This window comes from Vicugna pacos, chromosome 3, assembly GCF_048564905.1.
Source record: "Vicugna pacos chromosome 3, VicPac4, whole genome shotgun sequence".
Lineage (NCBI taxonomy): Eukaryota > Metazoa > Chordata > Mammalia > Artiodactyla > Camelidae > Vicugna > Vicugna pacos.
In genome coordinates, this window is record NC_132989.1 from 89,966,189 (window position 1) to 89,989,432 (window position 23,244).

Sequence of the window (23,244 nt, forward strand, 5' to 3'; positions counted from 1 at the left end):
ACATACTATACATTAATTCTTTTAAACTAATAATTTAATACCTCTATTTTACTGACGAGGAAGGAGAGTCACAGAGAGATCAGTTGGCCCAGGTTCCCATAATTATAGAACCTAGAAATTTCCTGGGTAGTGTCCAAATCATATACTCCTGGTGATTTGAATTAATGCAGAGCTCTTAGAATACCTTGAGAGATACTCCTGGACTTTAGAGTACTGATGTCAAAAATCAGCTATCTCAGTCAAAGTTCTGATAGGAGTTGGGTAGGAGCCAGGTAGAGTTCCTGAAATGCAGAGCTGATATTTTGTTCCCCAAAGGTAAAAGCCTGGCTTGTACCCCAGCCCAGGTAAGGGCCATGCCACCTCTGTACTGGTGTTTCTTTTTGGAAGCACGAGGTGTCAGGCATGAGTTTTCTCTGTGGCAGCTTTTGCATTGGTTACAAGTAGTTCTTTTAGTGAACCCTTGAGTTCTGGCAATAGATTCCAATACACCCCACACTTGTGCATCAAGAGCTTCAGAAAAGCCCCTCAAAGCCAGAGCCCTCACCCTGCTAACCAGGTCAGCAGCATGGTGTTCTCTCTGTTCATCAAGCCTTGATGTTGTGCCAGCACTGAAGGAGTTTCCCACCCACATGTCAGTGTACTCCAAATGTGCTCCTCTTACGGGGACTGTACCTGTAAGTTTTGGCCCTCCATAGCCTGAGATAGAATTTCTGATAATAAAATAACTGATTAATTCTACAAATATCAATTAGCATCTAAATTTTGCCACTGAATTAAAATTAAAACACAGTTCTTAGTTGTTGTAAAATTCACAACTTAAAGTTAAAAAAAATCAGACATAAATCAGTACATATTTCACTTCAGATTATGTACATGTGTAAATGATATCTGTTTTAATTTGAAGAAAGAAGCACACCCATTGTGCTCTTTTGGCACAAATTATTAGGTTAAATCATGTATTATTAACTGTATTCCTCCAAATCTTATCTACAAAAATAAAAATTTACATGGTTCAATCTAGTTCCTACAAATACCAAACTATTAATAGTAGCAAAATATCAATAAAAATGTTACAGAAATTTAGCCATGGTAACCTGGACACCTTCCTTCCTCGAGAAAATAAGATTCTAACAATGAGCTGGCCTGGAAATTACACATTTCAGGTTTTCAGAAGGAAAGCATATATTGTAACATGTATCTCTGTATAATGAAGTGCACACAGTATTTATTAATGCCTAATTCAAGTTTTACTTACAGTTCTCAATTCTTCAAAGGTTTTTCTATTATTAAATACTTGGAAAACCAGTTATCTTTAAAAACAAGTTATATCATATTAAATGGAATAAATCAGATAGTATCTTTTATGATATGCTCAAAGCACAGCCTCTAAGCATTACAAATATGGGAACAAATTACTGATTCATTGTATCTATTATCTGTCTTATCTATCTATGTAGTCTATCACTGAATGATAAGTTGTCACTTTTATTTAAGAAAATTTATATATATACAGTCATATCTTTAAAGCATGTCTTGTACAGCTGATTAGTGCATTTTGAATAAGTAAACAAGAAACTCCTATCTTGAATTACTACCTTCTCTCAAGATAAAGGGAATAAGAATATTTAAAATCCAAGAGAATTCAAATTTCAACATGAGCTAAACTAACTTTTTTTTAAAAAATCAATTTAACAACCAGCTTAAACAATCTGATCTAAGATTTAATTTCAACAAATAGATATTTACTTATTTAGGTACTTTTAAAATTCTTAGGTGCAGTCTAATACCTGTAACAATTTTCATTTGGCATTATTTTCTAAGCTACCTAACAATACAAATATAGACATGTTTTCTCAATATGTACGTTACTAAAATCAACACTCTTCTAAAAAAATTACTCTACTGCTGTCTAAAGCAAGAATTACCATAGTTATTTCATAAGCTCTTTTAAAACATAGATACTGATTTTTTTCATGTAATGAACCATGAATAGAATAAAAATATTCTTGTGGCCCACCTTTAAATGCACAACACTTTGCAATAGTTCACACATTTCCTCAAAGAAATGCTGCAGGACTAGCAATGCCTTATTAACCACTGCATCCATGGTACAGCTAGAAGGCACGTAGAATCCTTGGGATCTTTTGTTAACCATTCTCATGTTTGTGAAATATTTTTACTTTGACAGGTTCTATATACATTTTATATCAAAATCTGACAGTCGTAAGACAAATGACATTCCAATGTTTGTATGGAAGACTCCTACATTTACCTTCTAAATTCAATAAAAATATAATATGGCCCTAACAGATATAGAACTGTATTACCCAGACACTAAAAAAATTGTTCTAAGGAAAAAATGGAAGAAAAGAAATTCTTTTTCTATAGGAAAAATAAAAGCCTTGAGCCAGAACCACTGGGTCCTATCCATCAGTGCAACTGAACCCTCCTAGACCTTTTGCCAAGGTTATAAAGTAAATCGAAGTCCCTGAAACCAAATACAATATATCTATGTAGCCATCAAAGTGTGGGAAGGTATAAAAGGCACACACAGACACAGGAGTGATTCTCAGTAAGAAAAGGAAGATTTGCCTTCTCTGGTGAATAATCATACAGATCATTCCTTTGGGTTTTGGAAGGATACATGAGGATTTGCCAAACATGAAAAGGAAGGGTTGTTCACATCAGTCTAAGATATGTGTAAACTGTTAGTGCCTAAGTATTGCTTAACTATAAGGTACGAGATGATGAGCGAAGTCACCATATCATTAAGGTGCTCACGCTCATGATGGTAATCTACACCATAGTGTTTTAGCAGGAGTGTGTGACTTGATCACATAAATAATTCAAAATGATCACTTAGTGACAAGAGAGAGATTTGACTGAGGCAGAAGTAGTCGGAGGAGGGACACCATTATTAACAGTCTGAAGCAGAGATGCTATGACACAGGCCTAACTTCAGCCAGAAAGAGGGGACTGATTCATCCACTTATTCATTTATCTATTTTTTCTGCAAATATTCATTGAGTACCCACTATGTGCTTGGCCCCTGTTCTGAGCACTGAGTCTATAGAAGCAAACAGACAAAAATGTCCCTGTCCTATGAAGCTTACAGTGTAGAGAAGAAAAATAAATGTTTCAAAAGTAGATTAAGAAATTAAAATAATAATAATCTGATTTTAAATTCTACTTAAAAAAACAGAACTAGGTGCTGTGCTAGAATTGCACTATTCAGTATGGTAGCTGCTAGCCACAAGTAGCTATTTTAATTTAGATTTAATTAATGAAAATCCAGTTTCCAAATATCTCCAGCCACATGTTAAGTGCTCAATAGTTAAATATCAGACAACATAGATTACTGAGCATTTCTGTCACTGCAGAAAGTTCAGGATGGAGCTACTTTAAGACAGATTCTTCATATAAAATTATTTATTTATGAAGAGGTGATATTTGTACTGAGACCTGAATGATGGAATAGAAATCAGGAGAAATAAAGCTCAGGCAGAGGGCACAAATGCAAGAGTTCCAAAGAACAAAATCAGATGGTCAAGAAAGAAAAAGCAAGCCAGTGGGCTGGAGAATGGTGTGTGAAAGAGAAGTGGGAGAAGTGTAGACTGTGGTTCCTGAGGCCATGCTAGGGAGTCTGACATTTATCCGAACTTAACAGGAAGCCAATGAAGGAATTAATCCACGTGAATGATGTGATGTGATTTATGGGGTTTTTTTATCACTTTATTTTGGGGACAAGAGATAGTAGGAGGGAAAATGAAAGCATTATGCAGGTGAAAAAGTGATGGCTTTGAAACAGAGCTGTAGAGAAGTGCTAGCTAGGGTCAAGACACAATTTGGAGGCAGAGCATACAAATCTTTGTGTTTGACAGTAAATGGGGGTGGGAGGTAATTAAGAGAAAGAGCGGATGGTATTGCTTTGTACTGAGATGAAGAAATCTGTGGGGGCAAGGAATAGCTTTGGGAGGGAAAAAATCAGTTATTTAATTTTGGAGATAATTAAGATAACTATTAAAATTTAAGAGCAGCTGGCAAGTAGTTAGAGGCTTTTGAGCTTAGGAAAGAAGTCAGGGCTGGAAATATATGTTTGGGCATCATCATCATATGTATGGAATTTAAAGTCATGAAACTGAGAGATCCCCGTAGAGATAGCATAGAATTCGTGGGTCTGAGTCCAACGTCAATGCAATTATCTCCATATTGAGTAGAGCAAAGGGAGAAGATAGAAGAATGAGTGCCAAGGAGATAGGAGGGAATTCCAGAGAGTGAATTCTCAGAAGGCAAATGAGAAAACTGTTTCTAGAAGTATGGAGGAATAGTTATTTCAAATGTCACTGAGAGGAGGAGTAAGACTAGAAGAGAACACTGAAATTTAGCAGCATGGGAGCTGTTGGTGCCTGATGAAAGGATGCCAAGTAGAAGCCCAATTTTTCTGAGTCGAGGAAGGGAATGAAAAATGGGAAAATGGGGATATTTAGACAACTTATGTTTTGCTGAGAAGGAGAGGGAAAAACGGCGAGAAATCGGAGAAAAGCTTACGGTCAAAGGAAGGTTGTTTATTAGATGAGAGATCCCCGGACATACTGCAGAGAGTGATCCCATATAGGGGCAGACATTAATGAGAGTAATGGTCATTCACTTGAGCTAAGATGAATGGAAGTTTAATAATAATGTACAATTTTAATGTATTAATATTCTTCTAAACAGAAGACTAAAAATGTCAGGCTGAAATCTGATGTTCTCAGGCAGTGTCATCTTAGTTCAGTCTTATTTTACTTATTCTTCCCCAAAGTGTCCTCAGATCAAATCTTCTCATTCCGTAACTCATTATTTTTCAATAATCAAACAATATATTGTAATTCTCAACCTTTTAGCATTCGAAGACTATATTTAAGGTTAAGATAGTTTTTAGATGCCCATATGGAATCTTATACCTACATAATGATGGGAAGCTAACATGAATACTTCGAAGTAAATTTTTTCACTACACAATTTCCACAGTATTTGAAAAATAGTAATATATTTATTAGATAGGACCCTTATGCAGGTTATAGACAATGTGTAATGTGACCATTCATCATAACTGAAATCCTTTAGGTGCACAGATTGAGGGAGGTCCATGTACAATGTGAAAAGAAGGAAGTGAACAAATAATTATATATACTGCTGTAGCCTGAATCAGGGAAGTTACTAGTAGTACACAAATGCTTTTATCCAAATTCAAAAAGTTATTTTTCAAATGAAATCCTTTGAAAATCCAAAAACTTCCTTTCCTTTACTGACCCCTGGAAACCACTGACCCAGCACATACCGTAAAATCAGAACAATGCTGAAACTTACTGTTATTATTAGCAAATGTTTCAAAGAAAATCATCTTAAAGGAAAACGTGTACTCTCCCAGACTTAAGTATTGAAAATACAAAATATTTGCCCCTGAAAGCAGAAGTTAGTCAGGCAGTTGGTTTAAAAAGAAAAACCTATAAAACTCTAATTTTGTTAAAAAGAAAAAAATCAACTTTAACCCAAATTGTAACTCAGCTTAAATCTCATTTTTACTGTGTTTTAAATTTAGGAGGCAAAAATCCATTCATTTAATATTTTTAAAAATTTTCAAATCATATCTCCTGTGATTTTATAGCAATCTAGTATGAGGTCCAATAGCTCCAAATGCTATTTTGCTAATAATTTGTCTTTAATTGGACATGGTGTCATTATCTGCCTGAATTTATCACCACACAGGGATGAAGCCTCGAAACTGAACCACGACGAAGGAATGCACTGAAGTACTTAGGCTGAGAAAGGAGCCTGCCTCAGCCTCAGAGCTGGTGCCTTTTCTGTTGGTGGACTCTCCTCTCTATAGTTCTCCATGGACGCATGTCCCTTTGTTTGCTTTCTGTTTGTCTTCTGACTGTCCAACTTAGCTTGTCCTCATGGTTCCTATGTCTGGATTTATATCTGCCCACCTCTCTGATTTCTTGATCTTAGCCTTGCCCTGATCTGTCTGCATGCAGCAGCACTTTTCACTCTTGGGGCGTAAAAAAGTGACATCATTAAGTTTGCAGACATCACTGAACTTCTCTAGGAAAAAACTTTTCCCCAACCTAAAATTATTGAATCACCTCAAAGTGTGTAACTGATTTTTTCTAAAATGTAGATGCACTTTAATATGGGCAAGGTTATAAAGAATTTAGTAATATTTTCATTTCCTTCATTATAAGGGTCCCTTTCTTCCCTCTTCCTGACTGTGTTTTACTAGAGTGGTTGACCTAAAGCTGGCAGTCAGTAAATACTTTGAATAATGGATTCTGTTTTTCCCATAAAACCTTCTACAACTTTCCTAATCCAAAATCCTTGTTCCCTTGATCTACTATTGCAGTTATTGTTTATGCTATTTATGTGGCAACATATATATTTTAGACAGACGTCTATACCTAACATCTATAGATGTGACATCTATACCTAACATTTATTAACACTTCACAAATTATTTTGCTCTTTACTGACAGAATGTGCCTAGTACAGTGTTCAGTGAATTTCAGCGACTGAATTAGGAGTAAGGTCTAGATGCTAGAGTGTGACTTCCTCATCTTTGTATCCTGTAGTAAATAACACATATGTGGTACTTCACAAGTAGTCATTGACTTGTCTGTGATGCTTATGAGAATCAAACTTAAGACTAAAATAACTTTATAGAGGAGACAATTGATTAAGGAATAGATAACAAGAGGTGGTATTGACTGAAAGTAAAAGCTCACTAACTTCCAAATAGAATTAAATTCACAAATATTAAAGGTTATTAAGGGATACATGCCAGGTTTTTACAGCTTATGTTAGGCAGTGCTACCTTCCTAGCTCTGCCTTCATCATCACCAAATGGTATTTCTGCAAAATCTACTGGATCAGTTAGAATATAGAAATAAGAATATCCATTATTTGTTGGACATTTTCCATGCATTAAGTAATTTATTCTTTATATAAGCTCTATGAAGTAGGGTTGATTAATATCACCCCAAATAATAAAAGGCAGACAGATCTGTCTGGTTTTAAATTCTATGCTCAATCTACTGTCCCATGCTTTCCCTCCAGTCACTACAGGTCATATTCACAAATGTTTCTGTTCTTACATTTGGGTCCTATACTAGCTAGATAGTCAGCTCCAACTATTAGGGCCAATTATGGGACTTGAGCATCTGCAGATTTTACTGGAAACAACCCACTGCGATACTCACAATACCGAGCAACACTAACAGATACCAAATAATGGTGTAAAATCTCTTCCAAGATGATTTTTTTATAATAGGAATGGCTGTAATGTGGAAATTACAGAGCTTTCATTGCTTTGCCCAATGTCTTGCTTTTTAAAATAACTCAACTACTGGTAAACTCTGATAAATGTGTCACTGTTTTCTAATGATGAATGGGGTATGGAAATAGCTCAGACTGTATATCTATAATCGATATACCTACCTGACTATGTAAAAAATGCATGTTGATGGGAGAGTAAAAAGAATGGGAATGATGGCCTGAAGTGGTATCCTTTTTTCAAAATAATAAGGAGTCTGTGAGAGGGAGAGAATTCAGTCAAAAGTGAGAAAGTGAGGAGCTGAAGAGCGAAGAGCAGAAAGCAAGATATTAAAGTTAGGGGCAAATGGCCAGAGGAAACCTTTCAGATAAGTGGACACCTTTCAATAATCTCAAAGCAAAGAAAGAAGAAGTAAGTGGAGTTTCTCAGCTTGGGCCTGGTAGGTTACTGTTTCACATATAGAGTGTTGATAGGTGGTTATCGCTGAACTTTAGATAATTTATGAATACACAATATGGAAAATTCTCTTGCTAGAGCAAAGCATAAATCATTCGTATAAAAAAGATCATTTCCATAATAGAATGCCTTATACTAAATCTTTATTTTGTGTTTTGTTTTTCTATTTTCCCTGACCCCACATTTCTTTAATATATTGTAAGGACAGTATCATCATTTGTACATTTAAAAGTTAAATACTTATTAATTAAAATATGTGTAACATATTTGAGGGGTGAGTTAATCTACACTTACTTATATTACTGAATTCTAAAATGATTAACTATTCTGATCCTCACTTTACAATATTTAGAACCTAAGATGTACAAGCTTCAAATAAAAATATTCTTTAAAATGTCCTTTGCTCTTGGATTTTAATCTCTGTTTTGAGACATTAGGTATTTTGGAAGTTTCCAAAAATATCCTCTTTAAATCATACTCACTGTTTGCTTTGAACACTTTTAGAAGCAAAATAATAAACAGGAGGGGGTTTTCTAAAAGTAAATACACTTGATCCTCAATAAAAAGGGAATCAGACTCACTGATTTGGCTTTACATGAATATCCAAATTATAATTGATATTCTTAACATGCTTTAAATTTGTTATTAAGTAGCTGTTTAGATAATCTCAACCTAAATATAGCTTTCTTTTCTGCATTAATTCTCTGTTATCTTCTTGCATTCCTCTGAAGAACAATAAATTGTTTCTATTATTTGTCTTTGATACTTGAAACAGAACATATAAATCACATAGGGTTAATGAAAACTAATAATTTAACTCAGCTGTTGAGGCATGTCTGCTAAATAAAGTTATAGATAAACTTACATTGTAATTCAAAGCTGGAGAGAGGCTTTTGTTACAATTTAGCCTCTTCATAATAAATGTTTCTTTGAACTTGTGCTGCAGTGAAAGAAGGCAAAAAAGGGAAAGCTTTGCTGATCTTTTAAACACATCAAAGCCTTAGGAAGCTAAGCATGTTGGACAGATGCTTTTGTCAATCTGAACAGTATCTGTGCTCCATCCTCATATGGAGATACGGCATTTATCTCCTTTGAATGGTAGACAGGAGCTACTGCCACTGCTGAAACTCTACGAGGTCCACACAGAGCTTAATGATTTCTGTTTCTTTTAGTATCCCTCAACTTGAATCATTAAGATATCTCTTCTGAAAATAAATTTTATTGGGGGAAAAAAGGTTCTAAATACTGGTTACAGAAAATCTAGGAGTATTAAAAGAAATAAAAATCACCAATAAATAATTACTGTTACCTTAGACTGTCTTCTTCCTTTCTGGTACACACCTATGTGTTATATGTTGAATTGTCACTTTAATAGAATTGTGATCATACAGTACCATATTTTAAAGCTTACATTATTAACAATTCCTCATATCATTAAATAATGTCATTTCTAAAATTTTTCTAACATTTCCTGTGATTGCTACTGTAAATAAAATATGTAATCGTAGGTTGATTTAACATGGACTTTCAGTTGAACATTTATTTAGATTGTTTTCAGTTTGTCAGTATTACATAATAATTTCAATATACTTTTTAATACATAAATCTGGTTTTGGCAACACTGACCATTTCTTTGGCATAGATTTCTAAAAGTGAAATTATATGGTTAAGGGCATAACAGTTTGAAGGGTATTCTAGCAAGTTGCTTAATTGCTTTAAAAATCTTCCCAGTTTACAGGCTTATCTGCAATTCAACAAATGCACACAATGCTGGCTATTACCTTTTTGTTTTGGTTTGTTTTTGTCTTAGCTACTTTGATGAGAAAAATATTTTATCTGATTTTAATTTGGATTTATTTTACTAATTAGAGGGTGAAATATTTCATATGCCTAAAACCCGTATTTTTCTTCTTTTGAATTGTATTTTTATGTCATTTGCTCAATTTTTTGTTGAGTTTTAGTTTACCTTTTTTCTTTGATTTTTGTGAGCTCTTAAAAAGATTGGGGTTAGTTCCTTCGTTAAATTTGTGGTAGAAAATGTTCTCTTTTTAAAATTTTTCTTTTTATTTTATATTTTCATGTACAGAATCATTAATATTTTTATATTCAGATCTCCATTTTCACTTCAAGAGTTTGTCCATGTGTTTTATGTTTTTCATACCAAGATTAAACTACTTTCCTATATTTTTAATTCTCAATATATTATGGTATTGTTTTTCAAAGATAATGTTTCATTAGCTTAAAATTTGTTATTGATTTCAGGAAAGGATCCAATCACTCTCCTTTTGCCCAAAGAGGTAATTTTCCAGCACCCTATACTCTACTTCTAATTTTTCATGCTATCTTAATCATAAACTACATTTGACATACTAAATTATTATTTAGTATTCATTTACACTGTGCCTTGTTCCAAATCATTAAAGAAAACAAATAAAAATTAAGGATAAAATTAAGACAAGTAAAATAAAGAAAATAAAAACAAAAATTGAAATTGTAGATGGAGTCAAGTATGAGTTAACGCAAAATTTCTGCCTTCAAATGTTATACCTAAGCAAAGAGTAGACCATAAATAGTGCCCCGTAGGTTTTAAAGAAGTTAGCGAGAAGAAGCAAGTCCAGGTATTATGAGATTCAGGATTCACAGGTATAAAAAACTAGAGCTTTTAAAAATCACAAATTATCTGTCCAATGATACCATAATGAAGAATACTGTATAATAGAGTGAAATATATTCTTTACAATAGTTTATAACAAACAAATCATATTTATGAGTGTATTCCATATCCCTCATAATTACTGCTATTCTTATACAAACTCTTGAAAGATATAGAGCAGCCATAAGTTTCAAGAATATTCAACTGAGAAGTCTTGAGGAGGGGCCACTAATGAATGCTGCCAGTTGAGGGTGCTGCAAGGATTAACAATTTGAAGAGCTAGGAGAGAACTGACATCTTCTTGAGCAAACTGAAGAGGGTTAAAAGGTCATGTCATGTTTCTGAATAGAAGTCCACTCTTCCTCAGCTTGGAGGAAATTTTTATACATAGGATAATTAGTGTCTGAGCCATCTATTCCATCCATCAATCTCTTTTTAGCACTCTATTATATCTGTATAGTATCTGAGAGTAAAATGTTTTTCTCAAAATTACATATTTTTGAAGGTAAAATTAGACTGTTTTAAACTATTTTTCCCAATGAAATATAAGGCCCCTTTGACAAATTAAACCACTGAAATTGTGATTGAAATTGTGTTAAACACATAATAAATAAAAAACTTAAATATTTATAATATCCATATCTCTTTATACTCATCTTTCTTTTATATCTATCCCTCCAAAATTTTGTTTCTTCCTATAAGTTCTTCCATATTTTGCTTATGATTATTTCTTGTTTTTACTTTCCATAATTTTATAAAGGGATTATTTTCATCTTGTTTTTTTAATAGTAGTTGGCATGTTTTTAAAAAACTATTAATTTTAAGTACTTGTAATGATCCAACTTAAAGAACTATTAACGTTTTCAGTAGATTATTTTGTTGTTTTAGTTAGGTAATCCTATCACTGAAAGATAATGATAGCATGACTTACTCATTTCAATACACATCCTTCTAATTTTTGTTTAATTTTGCTGTATTGCATTGAGTTGAACTTCTTTGTTAATGTTAAATACTAGTTGTGTCAGTGGGTGTTGTTCACCTAATATTAAACTGTATTTGAATTGCTGGATAAATCTCACATGATCATAATGGCATCTTTTTATGTTGTTACTATTGAATTTGATTAATTAGCAGTTTATTTCAGATTCAATGATAGCTTTCTTTCTGTATCTTTGTCATATTTCAGTGTCAGATGTATGCTTTTTTTACAAAATAAATTGGGATTATTAATATAGCATGGGTTTGCCTGCTTGAGAATATTTAATAATTTTCACAAGTATTACCACTAGATTCTAGAGCCATCTTTAGGATTGGAAAAATTGTTTTACAATAGTGGTAGTAAGGGTGGTATTTTATCTTATTAAAAACCGATCCTTTTCTCAGTTTGAGTCAGGAGATGAGGAATGTAAGTTCCGAGGATATTAGAGGGTCACCTTCGGTATTGAAGTCATTATCGTTATTAACATTAACTAATTATATTCCGATATTTTTAATATTCAAGAATGTGAACAGTTATATGAGTTATTAAAATAGGTATGCATATGTAATAAAGCATATTTTATAGAATTTGTTTACAGAATTTTTTTCCATTTTCACAATTTGTACTTTTCCAATATGCATAGTCAGTAGGGAAGAAAACAGTAAATTAAAGCTAGACATACAGGCAAAGTCTAAGCATGTAACTTTATTACTATGTGAATTTGTACAGAGGACTCGTTTTCTGTAATTAGCTTCCATGTATTTAACAATGAATCAAAATAGTGACCTACATACAGCTTCACTGATCTCGATTAATGATGTTCAAGATGTAAATCAGTGAACAAGTTTAGCATACCAAAAGTTGTATTTGACATGTAGGTTTGGGATCATAAAATCAGAATGTTCCTTCCATTAGAATTCCCAAGAAGACTTTGTTTAAATTTTCTTTTATTTTGATAAAATTTCTTTAATATGAAAAGAGAGTTTTATTATAGGCTAAGATATATACTAAGTAAAAGATTAGCTATGAACAGGACAAGACAGACAGCCAAACTGGAAGCTTTTCAATTATTAAAATTATCAAAATGTCTTGATACAAAAAAGAAATCTGGAGACTTTTCTAATCTAATAGCACTTCTTAAGGGAAAGTGGAGAAGGTCATTTCCTCTCATCATTAGGACGCATCAGTGTCTCTTGGTGAGTCACCATTGTTATGAATGACCTTTGTTATAGTTGTGACCCACATATTCCCACCTGCAAGCATAAGTCCTTAACAGCTGATGGTTAGAAAAATACAAGTTATTTAGATTTTTAACTAATCCCCTTGATGTTATTCACCAGTCTTTATATTGAAGTTAAATTCCAAGCCTGGCACTACACAGAAGAGTTTAAATTAAACCAAATTTAATACTTTTATAAATCGTATAGAATGAACGGGGGAAATATTCAAGTGTGAATGATTGGGAGAGAGAGAAAAAAGTTCTTGGCTATAGGGATTTTTCTCATGGTCAGTTATGATTTCAACCAGCATTTACGATCAGTTTCCACCAAGCCTTCCCTCCTTTTGTTTATGACCAATATCTTTATTTTCCAACCAACTAAGCAATATCAGGCATCAGCTTCCCTGTTTGCCAGGCATTGCCATCTCAAGTGGTAGATATGTTGCCAAGCACTTTTTTTTTACCTAGAGCTAGTGGAAAGATATTTGGCTGGGATTGAAAAATTCAGCAGGGGTAACCACCAGTTGTGTAAAGATAGGCAATCCATTTAACTATTCTGTCGTTGTCTGATCCAAATTATTGACATTCTCTAATATGATCTCTCCTACCACGTCTATTGATACACTTCTAAGGCATTTCTGATTCAGTTTTTCTTGTATGAATTGACCATATTCTCCTTCATAGTTGGGGTGAACTAGGAGAAAATTTAGGTTGGTACTGGGTTTCAAGACATTTTTGTAGAGGCCAACTAGGAATATTCCAAACACACTCGAGGAAAGGGCTAGACGAAGCGGTATTTTTCAAATGGATTCTCACTCTAGAATGCAGGGATAATAAGGTAAAAGAAGATACAAAGATTAACATTATGGGCATAACAACAGGACATTTAAAACATTATTCAGGAAGATGGTTTAGGGCATCACAAAGTTTCGAGCAACTGAGGTTTGCTGGAAGCAGAACACTGATAGGATAAACTTGGAGTAACATTTACTGTTATTGTAAGGAAGCTACAGTACCCTTCCAAGTTGTAAGGGGCAAAAGAGGTGAGGAGCACCAGGTGACCAATTGTTTCTGAAAAGAAAGGGCCAGAAGAATTAGTGTAAGGGAAGGAAAGCTCTGAGGGAGTGGGAGACCAGATCTAAAACACAGATGAGCGTATCAGGCTCTGCCTTCCCTCCTCCTGCCAGCTCCTCCCTCTTCTCTCAGTAACATGCCCCACACATACACTACACATGTAGAGACAGCGGGATCCAGACACACATCTTTTATTATTCAAACTGGCAGCCTCAGCATCATCTCCTTCCACTGCTAAAAGAGGCAGCTGCTGAGAATACAGAAATCGTATCACACAGAGTTGGAATCTGTTAGTCAACCGGAATTAACATTTTGAAAACCAATGAAATGCAACATAATCTAGTGGTTAAAAGCCTACACATTTGACGTCTTATATATGAGTTCAGACTTTGAGCTCTTTTAATTTCAACTTCCTTATGTATATAATGGGGTATATAATGGAGTCATCAAGGTTGATTACCACAGTGTTCTAGGCATAGGGTCAAGTACATAGTGATATCCTATAAATTGGAGCTATTATTAATCTCCTTATTGACTTTATCATAGTTATATCTTCATTTTTTCTCTTCCCCTCTGTGAAATGAACTCATGAAAAAACATCACACTTGTCTTCCTTGTTCAGGTCTATACCCTTAGTACCTAGCACAGTACTTTGAATATAGATAATAGTTTTCTGCTGCTAAACTTAGACCGCTCTTTCTGGAAAGAAATCCTACTATGCAAGAGGTCATTGCATCTGGCCATATGTACTCATTGTGACATCAATACAATTTACTTCTGTAATAAATTATACAAATATGGTGAATATTTTCTGTCTAGGCTGGTTTTAATGGGTTTTTTTTTACATAACTATAGAATTATAAAATCCTGACTTGTGCCCAACACTTTCTAATTTTTTGTAGACCTATCTGTTAATTAAAATTAAGTAAAATATAAACAAAAATTAGGAGATTATATAAGTCCAAATGCATATACTGTGATATTAAGACTAGACTTAGAAGCTTTCTAGAGATGGCAAGTGATCAAGAGCAGTGTGGCTTTGCCACATAAGCCCTTCAGTCTGATGGATTGATTTCCTCCTCCTCCTCCTTTTTCTTCTTATCCTCCTGCCCTTCTCTTTCCTCCTCCTTTTTGCTCTCCTCTTCTAACTAGAAACTTACTTCTTAGCACATGCTAGATATGTTTTCTTTCTTACTTCAACCAAGTATGTACCAAAGAACACTAATCACTTAACCTCTTGCTACATATAGTCTTAGGACCAGTAGCATTGAAATAACTTGTGAGTTTGTAATGCAGAAGCTGGGACCCATCTCAGGTAATGTGGATAAAGCTTGAGCAAGCAACTCTTTGCCAATCTTGTGGGTGATCTAGGGAAGATTTGGTTTCACCCACTAGAGGGCAGTAGCACATGTACACCACTAAGCACTGCATGTATTTTCCAAGTATAATTAAAAAGTTAACAACCACCACAGTTGCCAAAGGGACAGTATGCTTAGTTTCTTTGAAGGGAAAACAAGAAAGTCAAACCAAGTTAGAGAAATTCAACATGTGAAATTAATGATATAAGCAGATCCATGGCACTAGCTTAGTATAAAATCAGGTGCCAAAACCTAAATTGTAATGTTGGCTCTTGTTCATAGATTATAGAATTGTAAAGCTGGAAAAGGCTTTGATAATCACCTCAGGGGCAACCTCCTTATTTTACAGAAGAGGAAGGAGACTCCGAGAGGTTTACTGGCTCTTCCAAATTCATACAGCTCACATTCTGCCAAGCCAAACCTGGAACTACTACCAACAGACTCCCTACCAAGAGTAAAAAGAGATTTTAACAAGAGGCTAAACATATCTATGTAGTATTCTACGGTAAAATGGAGTTCATACTCGTGCTTTACACAGATGGTGGGTTTAAAACTGTTAGCTGTTGTTTCCTTAGAGGGAGGAGATAGAAATGCAGGCATTTGCCTTTTTTTCCCTTCAGTTTATATTCAGCTCCACTACCAGCAGAACACAGCGTAGATGTCTCCAGCTACAAAAGTGTCCACATGTAAATATCAACCAATCACTAAGTATTGAGTAACCGTAAGATTCACGGCACTGTTTCACATTCCTTTTAGCATAATGCTAGCATGATTTCTGCTCTTGGTGGTCTTGAGTTATGTGTGTTTTTCTAGCTTGGCTGGTAACTGCTTTTAATTCTTGATCCCATATGTTTTTTGCATGCGAAATAGGATCAACAACATTATGTCAGACCCAAAGATCCAGAAGGTGATGAAAACTGAGCTGGTGGATCCTCATTCATCTAAGAAGCTGGAAAGGCTTTACAGAAAAAGAAACCCTAATTGCACATACAACACCCTCAGTAAAACTTGCTCACATGTCTTCAAAATGAACTTTTAAAGAATGCTCTAAATGTCAATGCTTTTTTAGAAAACTTTGAACCAAACATGGACATTGCATGAGAAGAATTTCTGAATCTCCAATTAAAGGCACAGAAGACCCACATTTTCAATTTCCTCTTCCTTTTCTCTTTCTCTAACTTGCCAATGCAATTACTTAATAAAAACTAAAATCACATAAAATTAGGTATGAGCATTTGGATGTTGATGTATATAATGCAAGCAGTTTCTTAGACAGAGTTCCAGTCTTTGACCAAAGCCCCAGGAAGAAAAAGGTGGTGAGGCAAAGTTTTAGTGGAGTGACCCCAGCAACAACAACAAAAAAAGCTTCAAAAATAAGGGCATACAATTTTTAAGGAATATCTAATCTTGCTTAATTTGTACCTTGACAAATAAATTTAAATCTAGCTCCCAAATAAGTTCTTGTGTCTCCTCCCATTTACCCATCTCTCCTCTTACCTTTAGCCTCAGGTGATAAATGATGTTATAATCAACTGCCATAATTTTAGTAGCCATAACTGTTTATACTGAGAGTTACCCACAAGCTCACTTTAATTACCAAGAATATGAATGTAAAACACAGCTGCTAAGATTGGATCAGAGTCTGAAGTAAAATATCTAAGTAGTTTTTTTTTTCTATTTTAAACTAAAAAGGAAATCATCTTAGCAAAAAGTGATGATATCTGATCCACTGAGTTAGTAACCCATAATTTAAACAGTTGAAATTTTAATTTTGATTTTCCTAAGGATAAACAAGATTATATACTATTTACATAGGGTGTGTGTCTTCTCTACCATAAGAACAGTATAACCACCGTAAAGAAAAACAGTAGCATTTAATAAACTTTATTTTTTAGCGTTCATATAAATGTATATACAGTTATTTTAGGAGGGGGTATTATTACCACTTGGGCTCACTCTATTTTATCTGAGAATACCCTTTTCTTCCCATTATAATAAAAAAAAAACAGCTCTCAATCATTGCCAGTAATATTAGTGGCATACTCATGTTTATATCTCAAATATGCTTTTAATTTTCTGAAGCAGAGGCAAATTGCTGGTGATATCTTAATGTTTTGAGGTAGTTAATGCCAAAAGGCTTGGACCTGATCTTAAACTGAATATTTCCCAGATGTGTAGTAGGGTGAAAGGTGGAACAACTAACAGAGACCAACTTCCTATCCATGTTAGACTGACTTAGGTGAATTTTCAGTAAGGATTAATTAGACTCTGAGACCTTATAAGCAGTCAGCTTCACGGCTCCCAGAGATAAAAGCTGGGGACCTGCTCAGTTGTAACATAAGCCATATGTTGAGAAAGAGAAGTATCAACTACTACTATCTCCTTACACCTTGTTTATAATGCTCTTTTAGCCAACTTTCTTTTGAAAATCCAATACTTTGGGAAATGTTGAAAAGCTATTTTCTAAAGGATTAAAAAGCTTAGTTTTTGAGTATCAGATATTGAAGTAGCAAAAAAATATACAAAACATTTAATTCATATGGACAAGCTCATAAATATAAAAAGACAGCTTAAGAATGACAAGAGGAAACTGCTGTTAATGTGTCTTGTCCTCGGCCAGCTCTGTGCCGACAGATACCTTGGACACTGATGCCCTGAAACTCTATGTCTCCGTGGGGAGCCAGGCTGCCCATTTTAGAAAGAGGAATTTGGCACAAATTTACAGTTGTTCGTCCAGATTCAGTAGAGACTAAAGATGAACTGGAACAAGATCTTGCCAATTATTCATTCTTAAGGGTTGGGTGCTTTAACTTGACAAGATTTTGTCACCTAAAACAGCTGTTTTGTGTTGGAGACTAGATGGTAATTTTGTCAGAACTAGTTAGAAGGTCTGAGCCATAAATGTCAAAGCAAATGATCCTGATATTGGGTACGTGCTCATTTTGTGATATTTTTCATTTAAATTATCATGTGGATATAAGTTCTGGTTTAGACTGGTGGTGATGAAGTAGATGACGATGAAGTTAAGCTAAAAGCCTATTATCAAAATTTGTCAGCCAATTAGGAAAAGACCTGCTTCCACAAACATAATGAGAACTAGACTTGGTCAAGTCAAAAGAAATCAATCTGATGCAATTATTTGCTAACAGTAAAAGCAAAATCTTCATCAATAAAATCAATTCTTCAAATACGTCGTTATTCTGGATAGAAATCTACTTGAAATAATTTTTCTTAAATGGTTTCCTTCTTCTTAGACTTTTAAAAATCATTTATTATTAACAGGTGAGATTGTTTAGGTTGTAGTAAGGAATAATGGAGATGTAAAAAATCTATCTGAAATCTATCTTGCAAAGCAGGTAACTGTATATTTTTTATGCTTATAATAAATTCTGCCAGAAAATCTTATCTACCAAAAAAGTTAGTGGGTCAATATTTTGCTTCAATTTAAAAGTCAAAGACATTTCTAACTTTTCAGCGTGATTACTTGACATAGTAGTTAGCTAGCAAGGTCAACTGAAAAAGGAAAACTATCAGATTCCAAAGAGTAGTACACTGCTCACTCTACAGGGAGGGGTTCAATGAAGTTAAAAGAAAAAACTGTGGAAACAATTTTCAAGCACAGCCATTTAACAGTATAGTGTGTACATCCCTTGAAGTGTGTGAGTGGAAAGACAGCTAAGAAAGTGTCTCTGAAGCTCTCTTTTTGGAAATCAACTTTGTATATAACTGGACAAGACATGTGGCACAAGTCTGTGCAATTAGCTCACATAGCCTAGTACCGCAAACATAATTATAGGCGGCTGTTTTTGTTAACTGGCAGGTTAGAGAAACAATAAAAAGGGGAGCTGATGACGATGAAAGAGGAAGGGCGTGAAATGGTTGTACTCTTCTCAGTAGCTTTTAACTCCCGACATAAAGAAAAGACTTTGTCAAACTCTCCATCTGGACTTGAAGTGTTGACTGAGAAGGCAAAGAAGGATGAGAAGGCTGTTTGTTGGCTACAGGAATAAAGATAGGCTCTCCCAGCAAGTCAGAAAGCTGTTAAGCACTCAAGAGGAAAACACTCATCAGGGTTTTAGAGTCAACAACCAATTGTTTATATTTGGACATTCGCAGCAGACCTCATTACCTTAACATCCTTGACCAAGTTTGTGAGGCAAAAACCATCCAGGGTGTGCACTGGGATACTGGACTTTGTGGTTAGGTGACTTCTTTGTTTAACCTTTTTAAACAGGTTCTCATGATTGTACACCTATGAAAGGAAAGGGAACAGAGTAGTCCTTGGTTTTGGCTGTGACTGAAGCAAGTAGAATTTAGTAGGAAAAGATTGAGCAGAATACTGTAGGCTTGGGACACCTTTTTATTCTTTCTCTTCCTATAACATGCACATCATAGTGGTTCTTTTTATGCTCAATAGCTGGCTTTCCAACACAGAAAGCATCAAATATTTGTCAATGTGATTTTCATAAGGTTGTATTTGGTAATCAGTCCCTCAGGGTACCTGTGCTTTACTTTGAGTCGAAGGAACATCCATAAAATAATATGAGGACTCAGTCTCCAGGACAGAGACCATGCTGAGGTTAGAAGACAAATTGGGGCAAGGTGGGGCATACAGAGGGTGGTGTGTTCCTCTATATTCCTGTCAGCCGTAGAAGGTGAGGATGAATTGGCTTGTGATTTTACCCCATGGAGTACTCAAATAGAAATGGCACACTCAAATAAAAGAAGAATCCTTGTCAAGGGAGAATATATTTCCTTTCCTCTCTCCAGAGAAAAACAAGTTTTCTGAAGTTGAAACTGGTACTTTGCACATGAATTCAATTCCTTCAGATAAATTACTGATTTGTTCATGATTATATATTGGGTATCTGTGATGGACAAGGTGTTGGCAGTACAGATGTGACCCATACAGAGAAACAGAAAAGTCATGCTTTCAATAAACTAAGGGCAAGCTGAGCTCTTCTTACCTCCAGCCAAACACGCTCTCCTCTTTCTTCACCATAGTTCTCATGTGCATACTGAACATTTCTCTTTCACATGAAAATATGCCTAGTTCTTGTATCAGTGCATAAAGGTGTAAGTTCAGCTATAGGGTAGCTGCAACCCATCCGTAAGTAAAAACTGCTTAATAGAGTTCTAATCCCGAGTTCCAGTTCCATGTTCTGCCATAGTTTAATCAAATTTTTCAAGCCTTTTAAGTGCATTTCCATTTTTATTTGTCTCTTTTTAGTTTTTTTAAATTAAAAAAATTGTTTTTTCTAACTGGTTGTTTATATAAGACAGACGTACATGTTTCTATTCATCTATCTATTTAATAACAGTTACTGTGACATGTATGCCATCTCGTGGGTCCTGAATTTCTGAGTCTGCTTTGGTAATACATGGAGGCTTCAAATATACACCCTTCTAAAATTAAATTACGACACTAACTTTGATTCCTATTTAGACATAATTTGTAAAGATTCTTATATGAAAACAAGTAAGATTTACTTTGAATCTTACCCAAGAATAATCTATACTGAAACATTTCAGTGTTTGTACTAAATTTAATTATATTACAATCACAAATTTTCCAACCTTCTAGAATTAGTAGGAGAGGAAATATTTACAATAGAAATTGAATAGTATGAAATTATTCCTCTTTATGAACGTTTCCATTAATTTATTAGCCTGACTTGCTAAAAAATCAACCACTTTACACAAATGTGTTTTGCCAATTTGATGACAATTTGACAAATCATTTTCAAATTTGGATTGTCCTTTTCAGCTTGTTTCTCCTACCTTATATCCATGCACCAAAATCTTAATCAACATACATTATTATAAATTAGTTACTTTATTTCAGTTGAATGTAATAATTATTTGACAATACTAGCTAATCAGAATTGAGCACATCAATTCAAATACCTTCTTGCAATTGAGTATATGAATTATATAATATTGAGAGTCTTTCTTTGGTGGGAAAGGCTTTATGATTTTGACAAATAAATGTAAAGTTCCTCAAAATATAAAATGTGGAGTTTTATTCAGCTGAACTGCAGTATACTACAAAGAAGTTTAAGATAACTTCTTTGAATTTTTTTCCAAATTTTTTAACATTTTAACAATTTTAGATAAAATTTAATTGAGTAAAATAAGCCATTTGCAACTAGCATGGTTTGGATATATATGTTAATGCAAGATATACAAAATCAAGTCAATTCAATAATTTTAATTCTCTTTGTGTTTCTTCTCCGTTAACTTTAAGTTTGTAGCATCCTCTCTCTTTTTTCCTATAAATTGGATCCCGGAAATAATATCTTATATGCATGAGAACTCAAGTACATAGTCGTTACAATCTATCTTCTACTATTAAATGCTGAATGTTCAGCATGTTTTTTTCAGAACAGTTTATCAAGACTTGCACAGGATGGGTATGAAATAACACTTGTCTAATGTATACACACACACACACACACACACACACACACACTGTATATATATATATCCCCACTTATTTGCCCCTTGGCATTTTTTAAAGCCCTCCTAGAAGGTTCTGTTGGTTATTTGGGACCAGCATCAACATATAATGTTCTCTTATCCATCAGTTTTCACTTTAAAATTTGGATCAGATAGATCATGTTTTCTCTTAAAAGGTATGTGCACTTTCTCAAAAGTATACTATTTTAATCCGATTTAAGCACTGATTTTTAAATAAAATATCATATGGAGATAATTTCTGGGTTTTGTCCACCATGGTAAAACAGGTATTATGTGTCAGGTAGAATTCATCTTATCTCGTAATTTCTTTATAGATAGCTTGTTAAGACAACAAAACAACAAAAATATTCAGCAGGAGTTTAAAAACCACACAGAATAGTTCATTTCCTACGTGTAGTTACAAAGAACAATAAGGGATTTATGTTGGATTCCAGTGTCAATCACTGGTTATATCTCACTTAAGAAGGAGTAATACCCTCCCCCAACATGTGCTTAGGTGCATCTGTTCTTAGAACATCTTTTCCTCGCCCAGCGTTGTTTTTCCCAGGCTGTCTATGTCAGAATATCTGACTTCCACACTGAATTTCAATCTTTTGTTTTCCTACTGTCTCAAAATACTATTTTTAAGTACCAGGAAAATCCTTTATATTGATTTCTAGGTAAGTATTCCCTCTATCATGCTCTGCAAAATACTGGCTGTGTGCTTTACTAGCGATTAGAAATCAATGTATGATGCTGTCTTCTTCTATTTCCAACCTAAGAGATCTGTTTTCTTTGCCAGCTGTGTGGCAAATGACAGCATTTCCATGAACTTTGGAGACAAAGAATCACTTCTAGTTGGTGTATGACCAAGGACAGTCTTCAGTCCAGAGGGCCATGACCTTCCCTGAGTATCTTGATTAAATGTCCCCTTTTCAGCAGAAGCCAGGATTCCTTACTGTAATATGATGAGTTACAGAAATACATAGTTCTATATATGGAAAATGAATCAGTGTTTCAACTTGTTAAGTATATAGAAATAGGTAAATTGGGGTTTTTTTGCACAATCGAATAAAAATACACATACCAAATAGTCTTGTCTATATTTCTTATCAAGTATTGTATAATTATCCACTATCCACGTAACAATGGAAAAAATCTTTGAGTTAAGAAACTATATACTATTCCATAACATGATAAAAACTTCACAAATTTCAAAATATGTGTTCACAGTGGGCCTTGAGCTTGAACTCAAAACTTGTCCTACATTAAGTATTTTAAAATACTTAGGGCTGTTCATTCTTAGCTAATTTGTGAAACTTCAGTGCATCAACTTTTTCTTACTAGAAACCCAACATCAAGATGTGCTCTACTGACCTGTTTATTCTTTTCACTAAATTGAGGAGAAAAGATATTCTGTATCATATTTACCTATAGTAAAGAAATTCATTAAAACTTTAGTAAATGTGATAGACATTTTAAAGGAGTATTTTTTGAGTAAATATCTGTATTGACATGGACTGGTCATTTAGCAAAAATATGTCATGAAGTAATTCCTCTAACCCTTTATATTGGCTTTTAAATTTTTTCTTCCTTAATAAATAAAATGCAGTGGTCAAGCTCAACTGGAATGAATTGTTTCTATGTAATGAACAAGATAAACTAGTCTATAAAACATTAAGTACATAGAAAACTTTTGCTTGGCTGCCAACAATTTTTAAATGTTTATAGGAG

At 34.1% G+C, this 23,244-nt stretch overlaps 1 protein-coding gene and 1 long non-coding RNA gene across 3 annotated transcripts in view; one reads left to right on the forward strand and one right to left on the reverse strand.

Annotated features, from left to right (window-relative positions):
• FGF10 (fibroblast growth factor 10) overlaps positions 1 to 23,244 on the forward strand; it is a 76,829-nt gene that overhangs the window by 36,937 nt on the left and 16,648 nt on the right. The window lies entirely within an intron of this gene.
• Positions 19,223 to 23,244, reverse strand: part of LOC140695698 (uncharacterized) — a 331,090-nt gene continuing 327,068 nt past the window's right edge. The window contains exon 5 of the long non-coding RNA XR_012071503.1: positions 19,223 to 19,303. This is a non-coding gene — a long non-coding RNA (uncharacterized lncRNA). The remainder of the gene's footprint in view (positions 19,304 to 23,244) is intronic.